Raw genomic sequence first — 17,349 nt, forward strand, 5'->3', positions numbered from 1 at the left:
GCAATAGATTTCCTCAGTGACAACAATGCCTTCATAAAAGGGAGGGGCAGCATCATAACAAAGCCCACAGGACTAGGTAAGCTCAGGAATGTATGAATCAGGGCTAACATGATTATGATTAACAAGGACTAAAATAATATAGCATGTATCAATCCCATCTTCAAATAAGGAGGGGATAGGCTTATCAGCAATGAAGGATTCAGGGAGGCAGGGACAGTTTCTTTAGGCTCTGTCTGGTGTGGGAAAATCATTTTTCCTGGGTTCTATTTATGTGGGAGGGGAGAGGACAGGATTGGGTCCAATAGCTACAGGTGGAATACCTGATTCTTTCCTTAGGGTGAGGTAAATGTTGACTCCTGGACCATTCTTGGCCCATCCATAGTATAGGTGTAGGCCCCAAGTCAGGTCCCTATGCCAGAGAGGTGATTTTTGTTTTTCCTTTAGAAGTGAAAGACTGCTCTAAGATGGGGACCTGGAGCTGTTGCCAGCTCCAGCACCATCTTAGCCTGTCACAGGTATTTGTCAAATAATAATGTGATTTCCAGGAGTTAATATCAATCTTAGATGTATTAGTTATCACAATGTAATCATCACTATTAAGGTGTCCCGAGCTTCCTGTGGCATTTACAACTGAGGGTTCACGTCCACAGGAGGCACAGTAAAAGGCTCCAGCACCACCACATCCTTTAATCCTTTTATACAGTCTGGGCAGGCATGAAGCCCATTTGCCTGTTCCCATTGCTAACAGGTGAAGAGTGACTCAGGGGCAAGAAAGGACATGTCAGGGTACCACTCCTTATCCAAAGTGGCTTGTGATTGTGCATAATATACCTCACCATTTTCTCCAGAAACTTTCCAAGTATATTTATAAGGTTGTTGGACATTGTTCTTCTGTTCCTTAATCACCTTCTGGCCTTGCATTATCACTCCCAGGAATATTATCCAAAGTGGTTTCATCTGTACAAAAAAAAAAAGAAGTAGGATCACAAAACAGCTAGCCACCCTGGATGTCTGGAGTCCATGGTTTGTCTCAGGCTAGTTTTATTTTTTTTCTGCTGTTAAGAGGAGGGCCGTCTATTTGTTTTATTAGCCTTTCTGCCAGTCATCTGGCTACCTCCTTCTTGGTGTCAAACAGGCACACTGATTTTCAACAACAAATGTGTCTGGACCATTCCATTTGGATGTGAGTGTGTCTTTCTACATGACTGTGGCATAATTTTTGTTTCAGGACTCCAAAGGTGATAATCAGGTGACTTGCCACAGGCATGCAAGCTTATGAAATTAAGAACAAACAGTGCATGATAAAGAATATTTCTTGGGGATGTGTTTAATTTGTAATTGATGGCAATATTCCTGAAAGGTTTTTCCAGAGTAAGCAGGACCATTATGTGTTCTTAAAACCTTAGTTTTTGCCCATAACTGAGAGGCATTTTAAAACATGAGATACAACATTTTTTGAGGCTTCTACTGTATGTAAACTGGCAAAAATGAATCCACTAAAGATAGCTATTGTTACATGAAGATATTTAAGATTGCCAAATTCAGGTAAGTGAGTAACATCCATCTGCCACATTTCATTTGGGAAGAGGCCTCTGGCGTTAACTCCCAAATGGGGAGTGGGCAAAAGAGTGACACTGGGGGGACATTGTTTGACAATTTGGCATGCCTGCTCCCTGGTGGTTTTAAAAAGCAGTCGAAATGTATGGGCATTTAAATGATGCAGAGCACAATTTTTTTTTCTGGCCTGCTCAACTGGGTTTACTGAAATGGGGAATGCCAAACATGTGACAGCATATGCACATGAATTTCCCAAAGAGAGAAGACCTGGAAGGTCTGAGGGCTCTACGAGGTGACCAAGATAAAGGGGTTGACTTCTAGAGTTCATTAACTCCTGGAACTTGAAAAAAAGAGGATCAACATTTGTAGAAGATCTAATATAGGAAACCCTTTCAAGAAGTGGAACAGAGTGGTCAGTATAGGCAGGCACTGTCAGTATAAAGATGAAAAGGGAAATTTACTAAAATCTGAAAAATTTTAACTACTGCAAAATGCTCTATAAGTGGTGCTGATTTAAAAGGAGATTGGATAGAATTAATTTTTTTCATTAATAGTATAGGCAGGGACCCCATGATAGGAGTCATCTGTAAACACTAAATGTGCCTCTGATAATGGTTGAGGGAAAGTAATTTAGGAGAAGATGAGAGTGTGGGTTTTTTATAATTGAAGTAACTCATTAGCAGGATAATGGTTATCAATTATCTCAGAAAAGGAAGAACAGACAATGGGCCAAATATCAGTAGTTTGCATCAGCTATTCTTTTTTTTTTTCTTTCTTTCTTTATTTATTTTTTATCAGTTACATTTTATTAACTCTGTATCCCAGCCGTGTCCCGATCCCTCATTCCCTCCCACTCCCTCCCTCCCTCCCTCCCTCATCTCCACAGTGCCCCTTTCCAAGTCCACTAACTGACATTTAGAATAGGGCAGTATTATTTTATCACAAAATTGCCAAAAAATTGACAGCTTTGTCTGTGTCCCACAAAGATGAGTTCTGCAAAAGAAAGGAGTATTAAGGGCAAGAACCTTAGTGGGAGAGGTGGAGAAATGAGTCCATATCAGGAGATTATGTTGCCAAAACACCCAGTGTGCTTATGGGATGAGGTACACACGACAATGAGAAGGGGTTCCTTAGAGGAAATAAAATGTACCTAGCTTGTTTTGGATAGTTATTTCCACATACTGAAGGGCCTCTGTCCCTGCTGGTGTTAAAGAGTGAAGGGAAGAAGGTTTAGAGTCTCCCTTGAGAATATAAAAGAGAAGTTTAAGCTCCCCGTAGTGAGTTTAAGAAAAGGTCTTATCTGATTGATATTTCCTAGGAGCTTGTGAAAATCATTGAAAGTCTTAAATGGCTAGTTTTTAACTGGATATTTTGTGTAGTAATTTTTGACAATGGAGCTCAACTCCTAAATAAAAATATGGGTCTTCTAATTGAATTTTATCTAGTGCAAGCAGTAAACCATAATCTATTAATTTTTTTGAAAGTTTTTGACAAGAATGAAGCAACAGTGAGCCATCAGGTACAACTAAAAGGATATAATTCATATAACATAGTTTAAAAATAGAAGGGCAAAAATTTCTATAAGGATGAATAATTTGGGCTACACACTTTGGGACTATTAGCCATGCCTTGGGGGCAAAATTTTCCATTGGAAGCAAGGCATAGGCCCTTTGAAGTTTGTTACTGGCAGCCTTAAAAAAAGCACTTTTTTCCCTGGGGATGCAGGGGGATGGTAAAAAAGCAGTCTTTAAGATCCATAACTGTCTTATAAAAGTCAGCAGAGATGTCTACAGGGGTAGGCAGTCCTTGTTGTAAAGCACCACGGTAAGCATAGTTTCATTAACTTCTCCAAGGTCTTGCACTAACCTCCATTTGCCAGACTTTTTCTTAAAAACAAAAATAGGATTTTTTTCCAAGGAGGAGGAGTAGGTTCAATGTGACCAGTGGCAACCTGTTCCTGTACTAATGCCATACTGGCTGCTAACATTTCTGGTCAACCAAAACAGCTTCATCATATTTCCAAGTGATATTGTCTGCATGGAGTTGAGGGATGCCAAGAACCCTCAGGCTAAATTTGTCATGCCTAATCCTGCATGGTCTTGTTTTCAATTACCTGGATAGGTTGTTTTATTCCCTGAGAATTTTTTCATAAGCCTTGTCTGGGAAGGAAGGTCTGTTTTATTTTTAGCATTTGGTGGGTAAAAATTTCATTTGGACTATACATAATGACATTTAACTCGGAAAGAATATCTAAACACCAGAGATTAACTGTTAGGCCATGCACATTATGTATTTCCTTCCTCATCTGTCCATGTGAGGAGTTTAGAACTTTGCTGGGGATTGGACTTTCAACGCATGACCCTGAGGTGTGTTAAGGAAGCTGAAAGGGGCCAGGAGGGAGGCCAATTGTGTGTTTGTGTGTGTGTGTGTTTAATTATGGTAGCATCAGAGCTTTTTCCATCCAATTTTAAATTGAGGAAGGGTCAATCCTGAGTAATAGTCTGAATCCAGTAAGCATGGAAGGAACCAAAATTATTGCTGCCTCTGGATTAGGCCTTGCATTCCTTGGCAAAATGTCATGGTTGTTTGCCATTAAAGCAAGTTTTAAGGAGGGTGCCCTGAGTTAGTCCCTGGAATTTAGCTCCAAAAGCTATGCCAATAGAATGAGCTGAGCTGATGCCTGCACAGTACTTGATATAAACAGAAATGTCTTTGCCTTTAGGGTATGGCCATAAGGCAGCTTGGCAGGGAGGGCTAGTATTTTGGAAAGCTAGAGGTTTTATGAATTCACTCTCATTTTCATGTGAGCCCAGAATCTGTTCTGAAATATCAGTAAGATGGCTGATTAAATTACTATAGGGCTCCTCTGGTCCTTGCTGAGTTTTAGCTAGCGAGTTTGTTAGGGCTTCCTTAGGGGGAATCTGTTCCCAAGCCTTGAGTCCTGCACTTTGTATTTGATAAAGAAGACCAGGAGGATACTTGACTTGTTTTCTTATTGGTGTCATAAGGGTTATTAGCTCATAATTTTTGCAAGATCCAGTGTTTAAATCTCTGCCAAGCCACCGTGTTACACCATTTGGTTTCCTTGCAAAATTCTTTAAAATCTGACTTGTAGAGGACAAAATCACCCCCTGACAATATACCAAGAAGCAAAAATTACCCATCATTAGGTGTCAGCCACTTTCCACTCAGAGTTTCATTTATGGACAGTGTGAAGGGAACAACTTGGCCATATTGTGAAAGTTTCTTTTTTAGTTTTTTTATATATCTAAGCCCAATGAGGCAATACGGTTGTTCATATGTTCCATGCCACTACCCAGCTGAGGTGGCAGAAATTTCATTTTCATCTGCAGGGGCCCCTTCACTGGAGGTAAGATTCTCCTCCTCATCCTCACCTTCAATTACAGGGCCTGAGATGGACGGGACCTCTTTGGCAGGGGGTAGGGCAGGAGCCTGTGCACTGCTAGGAGTTACAGGAAAAACCTGCAGGGTATTAGGAACCTTTTTCTTGTCTTGGGAGGGAGGGAGACAGCTTCAGTTAAGGGTTGGGTCAATTCAAGATCCAATTCCCTCAGTTCTTTTTTTATTTTTATATTTCTTTTAATTAATTACACTTTATTCACTTTGTATCCCCTCATAAGCCCCTCTCTCCTCCCCTCCCTATCCTACCCTCTCACCCCCTTCTTCACACATGACCCTCCCCAAGTCTACTGACAGGGAAGTTTCTCCTCTCTATCCTTCTGATCTTAGTCTAACAGAGCTCATCAGGAGTTACTGCATTGTCATCTTTTGAAGTCTGGTAAGATTTCTCTCCACTCAGGCAGAAGTGATCAAAGACCAGGCCAATCAGATTATGTAAAAGGCAGTCCCTTTTCCCATGACTATGTAATCTACTTGGACACAAAACTGCCAGGAGCTACATCTATGCAGGGATTCTAGGGTATCTCCATGCAGGTACTTGATTGGAGTATGAGTCTCTGGGAAGACACCTGTATTCTAATTTCTGGTTCTGTTGCTCTCCTTGTGGAGTTATTGTCCTCTCCAGATCTTACTATTTCCCACTTCTTACATAAGATTCCATGAACACTGCCCAAAGTTTGGCCATAAGTCTCAGCATCTGCTCTGATAGTCTGTAGAGAAGAGCCTTTAGAGGCCCTCTGTGGCTGCTTTCTAGTTTGTTTCCGGTTTTCTTCTTCTGATGCCCTTCCTCTTTGCTTTTTGGGATGGGGAGTTAGCATTTTAGTCAGGGTCCTCTCTCTTGTGTAGTTTCTTTAGATGTACAGATTTTAAAAGGTTCTTCCTATATTACATGTCTGCATGCATGAGTATAGACTGTTGGTGTCTTTCTGCTTCTGGGACAGCTCACTCAGGATGATTCCAGATTCCACCATTTACCTGCAAGTTTCATGATTTCCTTATTTTTCATTGCTGAGTAATACTCCATTGTGTAGTTGTACCACACATTCTGCATCCATTCTGCAGTTTGGGGGCAACTGACCTGTTTCCAGCTTCTGGCTATTACAAAGAAAGCTGCAAGAACATGGTTGAGCAAATGTCCTTATATGTAATTGAGCCTCTTTTGGATATATGCCTAGGAATAGTATGACTGGATCTTGAGGAAGCGCTATTCCTATTTATCTGAGAAAAAGACAGATTCCTTGTTGTCTGAGAAAACCACAGATTCATTACCAGAGTGGTTGAACAAGTTTACATTCCAATTAGCAGTGGAGGATGGTTCCCCTTTCTCTACAACCTCTCCAGCATGTGTTGTCTGTTGTTTCAATTTTTCATCTGGGCCATTCTGATAAGTGTAAGGTGAAATCTCAGGGTCTTTTTGATTTGTATTTCCCTGATGGCTAATGAAATTGAGCATTTCTTTAAGTGTTTCTCTGCCATTCTATATTCCTCTGCAGAGAATTCTCTGTTGAGCTCTCTTCCCCAGTTTTCAATTGGATTACATGGTTTGCTTCTTTTCAGCTTCTTTATTTCTTCATACATACTGTATATTCATGCTCTGTCAGAAAAAAGGGTTGTGAAGATTCTTTTTCAAATCTGTAGGCAGTCATTTTGTTTTGATGACATTGTCCTTTGATTTACAAAGGCTTTGTAGTTCCATGAAGTCCACTATATTGATTGTTGATCTTAGAGCCTATGTTGTTGGTGTTCTGTTCAGGAAGTTCAAATCTCTATATGCCACAAAATTTGAAAATCTAAATGAAATAGACAATTTTCTTGATCAATTTCATGTAACCAAAACTGAAGCAAGACCAGGTAAATCAATTAAATAGTGCTATATCCCCCAAAGAAATAGAAGTTCTCATAAAAAATCTCCCATCCAAAAGAAGGCCAGGTTCAGATGTTTTCAGCACAGAATTCTACCAGAATTTCAAAGAAGACCTAACTCCAGTTCTCTACAAAAGATTCTACAAAACAGAAACAGAAGGAGCACTACCCAACTCATTCTATGAAGTCACAGTCACTTCAGAAAGTAAACTTCTCAAAGACCCAACAAAGAAAGAGTATTTCAGGCCTATCTCCCTTATGAACATTGATGCAAAAATACTCAACAAAATACTTGCAAACTGAATACAAGATCACACCGAAGATATCATCCACTATGACCAAGTAGGCTACATCCCATGCATGCAAAGGTGGTTCAATACAAGAAAATCCATCAATGTAATCCACCATAATAACAAACTTAATGAAAAAATAATAATATACATGATAATCTCCTTAGATGATTAAAAAGTATTTGACAAAATCAAACATCCATTCATGTTCAAAGTCTTGGAGAGATCAGGGATAAAAGGCACATAACTAAACATCAAACTGAATAGAGAGAAATTTAAACCCATCCCACTGAAATCAGAGACAAGGCAAGGCTGCCCAATCTCTCCATATCTCTTCAACATAGTAGTGGAATTCCTTGCTAGAGCAATAATAGAGTTGAAGGAGTTCAAGGAAATGCAAATTAGAAAGGAAGAACTCAAATTATCACTATGTGCAGATGATATGATAGTTTACATGAGTGACCCCAAAAATCCTCCCAGGGAACTCCTACAGCTGATAAACACCTTTACCAATGTGGCCAAATAACAAATATTTCAAAAAATTCAGTAGCCCTCCAGTATACAAAACATAAAATGGCTGAGAAAGAAATTAGGAAAACAACACCCTTCACAATAGCCACAAATGACATAACCAAGCAAGTCAAAGACTTGTTTGAAAAAAATTCAAGTTTCTGAAGAAAGAATTAGAAGAAGAGATCAGAAGATGGAAAGATCTCCCATGCTCATGGCTTGGCAGGATTAACATAGTAAAAATGGCCATCTTACCAAAATCAATGTTCAGATTCAATGCAATTCCCATCAAATTACCAACACAATTCTTTACAGAACTGGAAAGATAAATTCTCAATGTCCTATGGAATTACAAAAAACCCAGAATTGCTAAAACAATCCTCTACAATAACAGCTCTTCTGGAGCTATCTCCTTCCCTGATCTTAAGCTGTACTATAGAGTAAAAGTAATAAAAACTGCATGGTACTGGCATAGAAACAGAATGGTGGATCAAATCGACCCAACAGAAGAAGCAGAATTAAACACACACACACACACACACACACACACACACACACACACACTTATGGACACGTGATCTTTGACAAAGATGCCAAAACCATACAATGGAAAAAGATAGCTTCTTCAAGACAGGGTTCTGGTCAAACTGGATATCTACATGTAGAAAAAATGCAAATAGATCCATACTTATCAGACTGCACAAAACTAAACTTCCAGTGGATCAAAGACCTCAACATAAAACCAGACACATTAAATCAATTTGAAAAAAAGAGTTTGGGAGGCCATAGAACTCATTGGTACAGGAGAAAACTTCCTGCAGTTCTTTATGACATGTTAAATGCACTCCTTTCTTTTGAAGCAGTTCCCCTGAGGGATTTCACCTCCTGACTGAGTTTAGTTTTAGTGTACTGAGCTGCATCCTCTATGTCAGAATCAAAAGATAAGGCTGGTGCACAGAAAGGAAGAACTTTAATATATGGAGTCAATAAAAAGGGGGCAGCTGCCAGAGCCAGGTAAGATGGAAGGTGATGCCAGTCTACATTACAGCATCTGGCTACTTTTTCCACAAGGGAAGAAGCCTTTTCAGGGAATGTTAGGTCATTATGACTGTCCTGTGTCTACAAGTGAAGAGTTGTAAAGGGAGGGGTAAAGGAAATGTGCTGCAGGCTGAAGTAGGACTGGAGCCTCTGGTTCTGGCATAGGTATGGAGATAGGGAGCGAGCTGGGGAATGTTGGGGTAGTGCAGCCTTGTCCCTACCTACTTCAAGGGATTTGGGACTGCCTCTAGAATTCTTTTTGAGGAACTTTCCAGTTTGAATAACTACCTCAGCCAAGTCAGGTTGGGAATGTCTGACCTGAAGAATATCATTAATCAAATTCCAGTAATAAAATGTCTGGACAGGCACCTTTTGTGGACCAGAAGAATCATAAATTTTTTAAGACAATTTCCAACTTTCTGCCAGTGTGTTACATCAATAGTGACTTCTTGTGGAAACCAGGGGCAAATATTATTAATTGAAACAAAGAAGCTAACTAAATTCTTTTTCTTATCCCTTACTGAAGGAGTCTGGTAATTAGAATTCTGCCTCTTGGCCTTGGCAGATGTGGGTCTTATCCATCATTCCATTTCTCAGAGACTGTCCTTGGCAGTCAGTCTCTGCAGGCAGGGTGTTCTGAGCCTGAGAAGTAGATAGCAAGCTCCCTGCAAGTTTCCCAAGTTTCCCTTGGGGAACAGACTGCGAACTTTGTGCAACCTGGAGTGAGACCTCTCATGTTTTGGCTAAGTAAAATTGCCTGCGTGAGAAACTGCTTGCACACTTTACCTATATAAGTGTTAACCTGACACTCATTAAATCAGCATGTAGACTAGGTATCCTTCTCTGTGTTGCCCTGTCTCTCTCTGTCTGTCCAGCTGTATCTCAGGTGGTATTTAGCTGTTGTTGCTGGCCAGTGACATCCAGCCTTTTTAAATGAAGAATGTATTTCATAGTTTTTTTTTTTAACAGTGATGTATTGTAATAACTGAGGTTTTTGTTTAGTTGGCTCAAACAGCATGGCTTGATTTTTACTTCTCAAAATTAATAAAATAAATACCAAGGTCTTTTGACCTCACCTAAAGGTTTGAGAAACTGATATAAGTTTCTTGTTAGACTGACCAATGGTTATTGTTTTAAAATACCTGATAAATTTTAAAATGTATTATAAAATTTACCTCTGATGGTCCAGGACCAAATTCAGAGGTGTTGAGTCAAATTGGCTCATGTCTAAAAATCTTAATATATGTCTAACAATATTAATATCATCAGCCAGATTTGAAAATATCATCTGTTTGTCCACAAATAAACATATGCACACATAGAGACATATCAAAGGACCATAGAAATCCTCCATTGTCACCTTGAGTAACTAGAATACTCAAATACCAGAGCTTGACCAGCCTCTACTGGACACAAGTACCACAAATTCCAGAAGGAGTGGTCCTTCTCATGGGTCCCCTCCACACACATAGATACCAGAAGGAGCAGAGCACCCATAGCCTTCTCCACAGCTTCCAAATGGAGAGTGGGCTCCAGCAGCCCTATTATCACACAAAATATGGTCTCAGCGACCCTTTCTCTTGGTGCCAAAAAAGTAGAGCTTTTATAAGCCCCTTCCTATGGAATTGGAGGGTCCTTCATATTCCTTTAACTAGACTGCAAACTCCCCATGTTTCCATGGACTTCAAGAGCAAACCAATACCAGAAACCAAAGTAGACAGCCAGCACACAAAAACAAACAAACAAACAAACAAAAAACCAGAGACAAAGAGAAAGAACAATGGTGGTCCCTGCTTTTTAAACATTTACCTATTTTTTAAAACCTATTTTTGTAATATTAAAACAAACCATGCTCTTTAGGAGTGAAATCATAAAGCACATTTATAATTTTAAAAGTAAAACCAACTTTAAAATTTACCAGTGCAAATAATACAATTTTATTATTGTTATTATTTACTATTATTATTATTATTATTACTATTGTTTTTATTTTAATTTTTCTAATTCTCTTAATAACTGAATTTGTTTCCTTTCCAATTGGACTTTCTCTTGAAGAACAGTAATGTCTTCCTGCAGAGGTCTTGTATCTCCTGCACATTTGGCAGGGAAACCCATGGGGGAAAGGGGGTAGGCAGAGGGCAATGCAGCCAATCTGAATTATGAGACTTGGCAGTTTCTTCCTCTGACTCCCCTTCATCCTCACTATCTAGCTCTTAAATTATTTTCTGCACTAAAATAACACAAATCTGTTTGAGCTCCTTTATGAACATTTGAAAGAACAATAGAAGTATTTTTTTTCCTCCCTGTTTGGCTGCTCCTTTTTTTTTTCAATTACACTTTATTCATTCTGCATCCCCCCATAAGCCCCTCCCTCCTCCCCTCCCAATCCCACCCTCCCTCCTCCCTATGCTTGCATGCCACTCCCCAAATCCACTAATAGGGGAGGTTCTCCTCTCCTTTCTGATCTTAGTCTGTCAGTTCACATCAAAAGTGGCTGCATTGTCCTCTACTATGGCCTGGTAAGGCTGCTCCCCCCCAGAGGGAGGTGATCAAAGAGCAGGCCAATCAGATTATGTCAGAGGCAGTTCCTCTTCACATTACTATGTATCCATTCTTTATCTTTTGAGATAAAAAATTTTCATTTTATCAGTCTCAAGCCTAGGATCCAACACATCTCTAATTAGATTCCACAGAGGAACACATATAACAGGTACTATCTCAAGACCATTATTAGTGTAATACTCTTGCAATTGTTTCCCTACACTCTCCATGTTTCCATATTTACATACCTTACACTAGGAAGGAGGGACATACTTCAATTACAATCTAAAGGGTATAAGGTCATTTCTCCCAATTTGTCCTGTTTATTTTAACATTGATTTTAAAGTCCCATAAATAAGTCCCTGCTACTACTCTGCCCAATGATTGAGCTGCTTGCCTACCTTATCTTCCTCTGTGTGATGGGCGGTATCATGAAGCACTGTTTTTACTTAGGCATCTGGAGCTCCAAAAACCAGTGTTTCTCACTTTTGACCCTCTTTTTCAACGTCCCTTTTTTGGGCACCAACTGACCCATCCCACAGGCTAGATGAACAGGATCCACCTGAAAGAGGGAAATTGGGAGATAGAGATGTGAAGCATGGAGGCAAGACAGATTCCTGATCAAGTCTCAATTTACTGAACATGCAAACAACACTTATAAAGCAAAGGATACAAGCAATTTTTTTTTTCACAGTAGCAACACATCTGTGCCACCTGGCAAGGCATGCAGAATTAACTCAAGGTTATACAAAGTTTGCTGTCTGCTTCCCAAGGGTGCAGGGAGCTTGCTATCTACTTCTCAGGCTCAGAGAACCCCACTCAGAGACTGAGTGTCAAGGACAATCTCTGAGAAATGGAACTATTGATGAGACCAGTATCTGCCAAGGCCAAGAGGCAGAATTCAAATAACCACACTCCTTCACCTTAATCCTCCCATCTTGAGGGACTCCTTGAGACCCTGTAAAAATAAGTCATGCTTACTCCCATAATTCATCATTCTGACTTACCTCTTACTAATTTACTGCTGCAGAAGATTGCAAAACTGTTTTATGGTTTGAGATACCTCATGCAAGATATCTCAAGAATGTTTCCTTAAGATGTCTCAAAGATGCTCCAAGACTGACAAGCAGATGTTCTCACCTAAATCAATCACCCATGACCTAGGGTCCTAGTGTGGCTTTTGGTAACTTTTCCACTAATTGCCATTGGCTCCACTAAATGGCTTTGGCTCACTAATTGGCTTTGGCTTCAGTAAATTGCTTTGAATCCAGGCATGCCTGTAGTTCCCACTCTCAGAAAGCTACAACAGGAGGATCACAGAAAGCTTGAGAACAGCCTGGACTTCATGATAGTAAACTGTTTCAAAAATGGAAAGAATTAAGGGAGGTGGGTGGTCAACTAGTCAGGGAAAAGTCTCACCAATAGCTTCTTGCCCAATCTGCACACAGCTCTGAACCACCTCTCTCACACACACAGCTAGAGAGAGAGAAATGTAACTATTTATGTGAAATTGTCTGTCATTGTAGTTGTATCAAGCAAAACAATTTGCAGGCAAATTCAGGTCACTAGAATTAAGGTTCTCAGGATAAGCAAAGAAGTAACCAAAGTTATTGGAAGTTAAAAGGGATTTCATAGCTGGATCCATAAAGCCTTTTGTATATGATGAAATTTTCTCTAAGTGGAAAACAAAATTAAGAGAAAGAATTAAGAATGAACTAACATTTCAAACTTCCTTCCAGCCTAGTCAGTTTGCATCCTGGAATAACTTCCTCTGGTCATCCCTGATGAGACTTCACCCAGGTTTAATCATTTCTATCCAAACTTGTTTTCTGTAGGCTGTGGCAATACTACAGTATAAGTCCAGGCATGTTAGCCCCATGCCCTAGTGTGGAGATTCCTCCACATGGGCTCTGACTGGGGGCTGTTTGCTTTAGGACCCTCCTTAATGCCTAGGTGTCTAGTAAGCTAGACCTCACCTCAATGGGACAGGCATGTCTTAACTGTAGCCCATAGGTCTGTAAACCCCCAGATTACTATGGTCCAAAATTGTTTTATTTAAAATATTATCAAGCCTGCTCTTGCATTTTTCTTTGTAATTGTTCTTTGTTCTATGGTTTCCAAGTGTCAACTTTGTAGACAACAACATGGTTTTGTAGTGGCAATAGGTTGCACATGCCTACCTGTAAAGGATCAGTTCTCAACCTGTGGGTCCCAACCCCTTTGAAGTAGAATGACTCTTTCAGGGGACTCTCCTAAGACCATCAAAAAGCACAGGCATTTACAATAGGAAAATTACGGTTATGAAGTAGCAAAGAAAATAATTTTTGTTTGTGGGGAGGACAACTTGAGGAACTGTATTAAAGTGTCATGGCACTAGGAAGGTTGAGGACCTCTGCTCTAGGGGAGATTCAGGTCCCTGACTGTGGAGGCCACCTGCAGTTTTTGCTTATAGGCTCACATAGGTGGGGCGCTGGTTAACATCAGACTGGGGAGGCCAGCTCTGTAGACAGCACTGGTCAAGGGGGCAGGTGTTGGCCATCCAGAAAGAGACTGAGATGATGTTTCTATGTTCTATTTCTGCTCTCCCACCCTCCTTTGAATAAATGAATGAGGAAATGTCATTTCTTTCATAAGCAGCTGTATTTTACCAGTGGATAAATGTGATTCCCAGCCTTAGCATGCTAGTCCTGACAACATAAATTAGTTTACAGATAAGGAGTTTGTGCTGGATAGCCAAGCTGGAAACTTCAGGTAAAGGCCAGGTAGCTGATTTCCAAGCAACTCAAATACATAAGAATAGCACTAGCCACCACATGGATTTTAAAGAAATCACATAGCTTCCTCAGAAAGTTTAATGTGACTTACCTCATAATTCACTAAAATTTGGACTTACAGTTGTGACCTGGGAACTGCATATATGCTTAACTCTCTGCCTAACATATTTGTAGAGCTTACTTTCCAACCCCATGGAGGATCACATAAAATATTTCTTCTCAAGCAGGTTTTGGTGGCATGCCTTTGATCCTAGCCCTATGGAGGCAGAGGCAGGTGGTTCTCTATGAGTTCAAGCCAGCCTCTTCTACAAAGAGTGTCCAGGATAGTCAGGGCTGTTACACCCAGAAACACTGTATCAAAAGCAAAGCTAAAAGAATCCAGTCTCACCCTGCCCAATTGTCTAGATCTCTGTCCTCTTAGGCTGAATGGATTGGGATGTCTAACCTAGCCAGACATCATAACAGATTGTCCTTCTCTGTAAGTATGGGCCAAAATAGGTCTTCCTCAGCAGCAGTCACTCAGAGAACAGCTCCCTGTATCCTGAAGAACCACTTGTTTCTACAGTAGAGGCTCAGTACAACCCTCTCCATAAAGCAAGGCAGGAAACTGCTTTCTCTCTGGGCATGCTGACTTTCCTGTGGCTATGCCCAGTCTCACCCCTTGCAATGCCAGCACAGTAGCAGGTTATATAGGGCACATTTCCCCACAGCCTGCTTTAAATGATTTTGTGTTCAAACTTGAAAATCTTTCCAAGGAAATATTCACCAGAAATCAGTAAGTTCTTTGTTGGGTTTTGTTGTTGTTGTTGTTGTTTTGTTTTGAGGCAGGGATTTTCTGTGTGGTCTTGGCTGTCCGGAATTCAATTTGTAGACCAGTCTGGTCCCTAATTCAAAGAGATTCACCTGCCTCTGACTCCCTGTGTGATGGGAATACAGGTAGAAGCCAACATAACTGGATTCAGTAAGTTCTATAAAGCAAGATTTAGGGGATTTGGGCTGTTTTTTTATTTATTTTTGGTTGAATATTTTTCTATCCAATTGTTGAACATAACAATAACTTTTCTGGACATGAATGAGACATTGTTGAGTTTGAGACAGGCTTCATTCTCCAACCTTCTTACTCTAAAGATATAGTAGAAGTCACATAGTCCTTTGTACACATTTGCACACACAAACACATATGCACACACACAAGACTCTTTATCTGCCTTTTCATTCCAATTTACAAGTATGACCCAGTCATGAAAATCTTCACTGTTATAAAGATCCACACATTAAAGAGGAAAAAAAGATTGAGTCTCAAAAGAGAAAGTGAGTCATCAAGCCAAGGTCTGCTTGGAGTGGGGAAGGAAATTCTAGGATCTTCCCAGTGTGCCTGGAGTTACATCACATTGGATGCCACCATCTCTAATATCATATAAGTCTGTCCAGCAAGGCTAACAGTACTCAGGCCACTTTCTCTCCTCCTGTGACTCAGAATGTTTCCCTGCAGTCCATGCTGACTACCACCTCAAATCTCACTGTCCTTGTGCCAACTCAGCAAGCCATTGAGGACATGGACCAGAAAGAGAAACCCTTCTGGTTGTCACAGAACAATAATCCTGATATGATAATGTGGGTGTCCTTCATCTTATCTTCCATGCTCTATGACTGTTGTCAGGATGAACATACCTTAATCTGATGCAGAATAGGGACAAGATCCTTCACCAGGATGGCACAAGCAACACTTCCCTGAGTCAGGACAATTTATCTGTTAACAGCTGACTCTCAACCAGTGGTTCTCAACCTTCCAAATGTAGCACCCCTTTAATATAGTTCCTCATGTTGTGTTGACCTGAACCATGAAATTATTTTCATAGCCATGTCATAACTGTAAATTTCCCAGTGTTATGAATTGTCATGTAAATCTGATAGGCAGTTTATCTGATATGAGTCCCCCAAAGGGATTGCAACCCACATTTGAAGAACCACTGGTAAACCAAGCAATGTGGTTTCTATAATGCTCCGTTAACCCTTTGAATACCTTTGAGATGCTTGTTACACTTTTGACAGATGTGAAAAGTGAGGCACAGGTGGTTAAGATTAATTCCAGTTAAGGCTCACTGCAAACATTAGTGTGAAGATGGCATACGGGAGGACATGAAATTTGAATGTCATAATTTGACTTCAGAGCTGATTTTCCTGTTGCATTTATCCCTGGACATGAATTTATTTTTTTATTGTGACCCTTATGACTAGGCACTTTAGATACCACACAGTCCCAGGCACTTACAGAGTGGTGGAACTGCAGACCCTGTCATCCTTGCACATGCTACCAACATCATTGCTGGGAAGCTTCCTTCACCTGGACAAGGCAGATGGGATAAGAGCACTGTCATCTAGCTCTTTGGGAAGTGGTACCTTTCTGAATTATTTTGATGGATATTTCCAGGTACGTTCACAGAGAGAATAGATGCCTGTGTGAGCATCACCCAGTTACAACAATGATCACACATATACACATATTTAAGAGAAGAAATAGAAAGAGAGGAAAACAATGATAACAACAACAAAAAACAACTAGGCTACACCAATATATTCATTTATTTTTTGCCCAGGAAATTAACCAAGTGTCTGACAAAAGCAATTTAAGGGTTTATTCTGGCTCAGAGTTTGAGGAAACAGTCTCAAATCAAGGGGAAGTTACCATGGCAAGAGCAGAAAATAGATTCTCACAGTTAGAGGGCTTAAAAGGGAGGGTGCTTGGCTAGCTTTCTACCTTCTGTGAAGTTCAGGGCTCCAGCCCAGGAATATATATTCCTGAGATTTAAGGTACTTCTTGCTATTTCCTTGTTCATGTGCCTTGGGGATTGTTCCATGGCAAATCCAGAGCTCATTGAGACTTGCTATTACAAAAGGGAAAATCACTTTTATCCAATGGAGTGTCACTGTGTATATTAACCATACTCCAGGGCTGGACTCATGACTGGGAGTTTATGGTCAGCACAAAACGAATCCCATGGTTGTATTTCAGGTTTCGTGGGATTTTTTTTTGTTCTTTATTTTTTTTGTCTTACTACCTTTCTGTTTGTTTTGATTTTCATTTGTGTTTTTCTGTGTATTTAAGAGAGAGAGAACATAATGTTGTATGGGGAAAAAAGGGGGGAGGATCTGGGAGTTGTTAAGGAACAGGAAAACATGAACAAAATATATTGAATGTGGCTGTAGAGAAGGCTCATTAGTTAAGAGCACTGACTGCTCTTCCACAGTTCAGTTCCCAGCAAACACATGGTGGTTCCCAGCTGTCTGTAGTGCAATCTAACTCCCTCTCCTGGTGGGCCTGAAAGCAAATCACTCATATGCATAAAATAAAGGAA

General features: G+C 40.2%; 1 pseudogene; it reads left to right on the forward strand.

The window, feature by feature from the left end:
- Positions 1 to 17,349, forward strand: part of LOC110542664 (stabilin-2-like) — a 146,515-nt pseudogene that overhangs the window by 86,806 nt on the left and 42,360 nt on the right.

This window comes from Meriones unguiculatus, assembly GCF_030254825.1.
Source record: "Meriones unguiculatus strain TT.TT164.6M chromosome Y unlocalized genomic scaffold, Bangor_MerUng_6.1 ChrY_unordered_Scaffold_35, whole genome shotgun sequence".
Taxonomy (NCBI): domain Eukaryota; kingdom Metazoa; phylum Chordata; class Mammalia; order Rodentia; family Muridae; genus Meriones; species Meriones unguiculatus.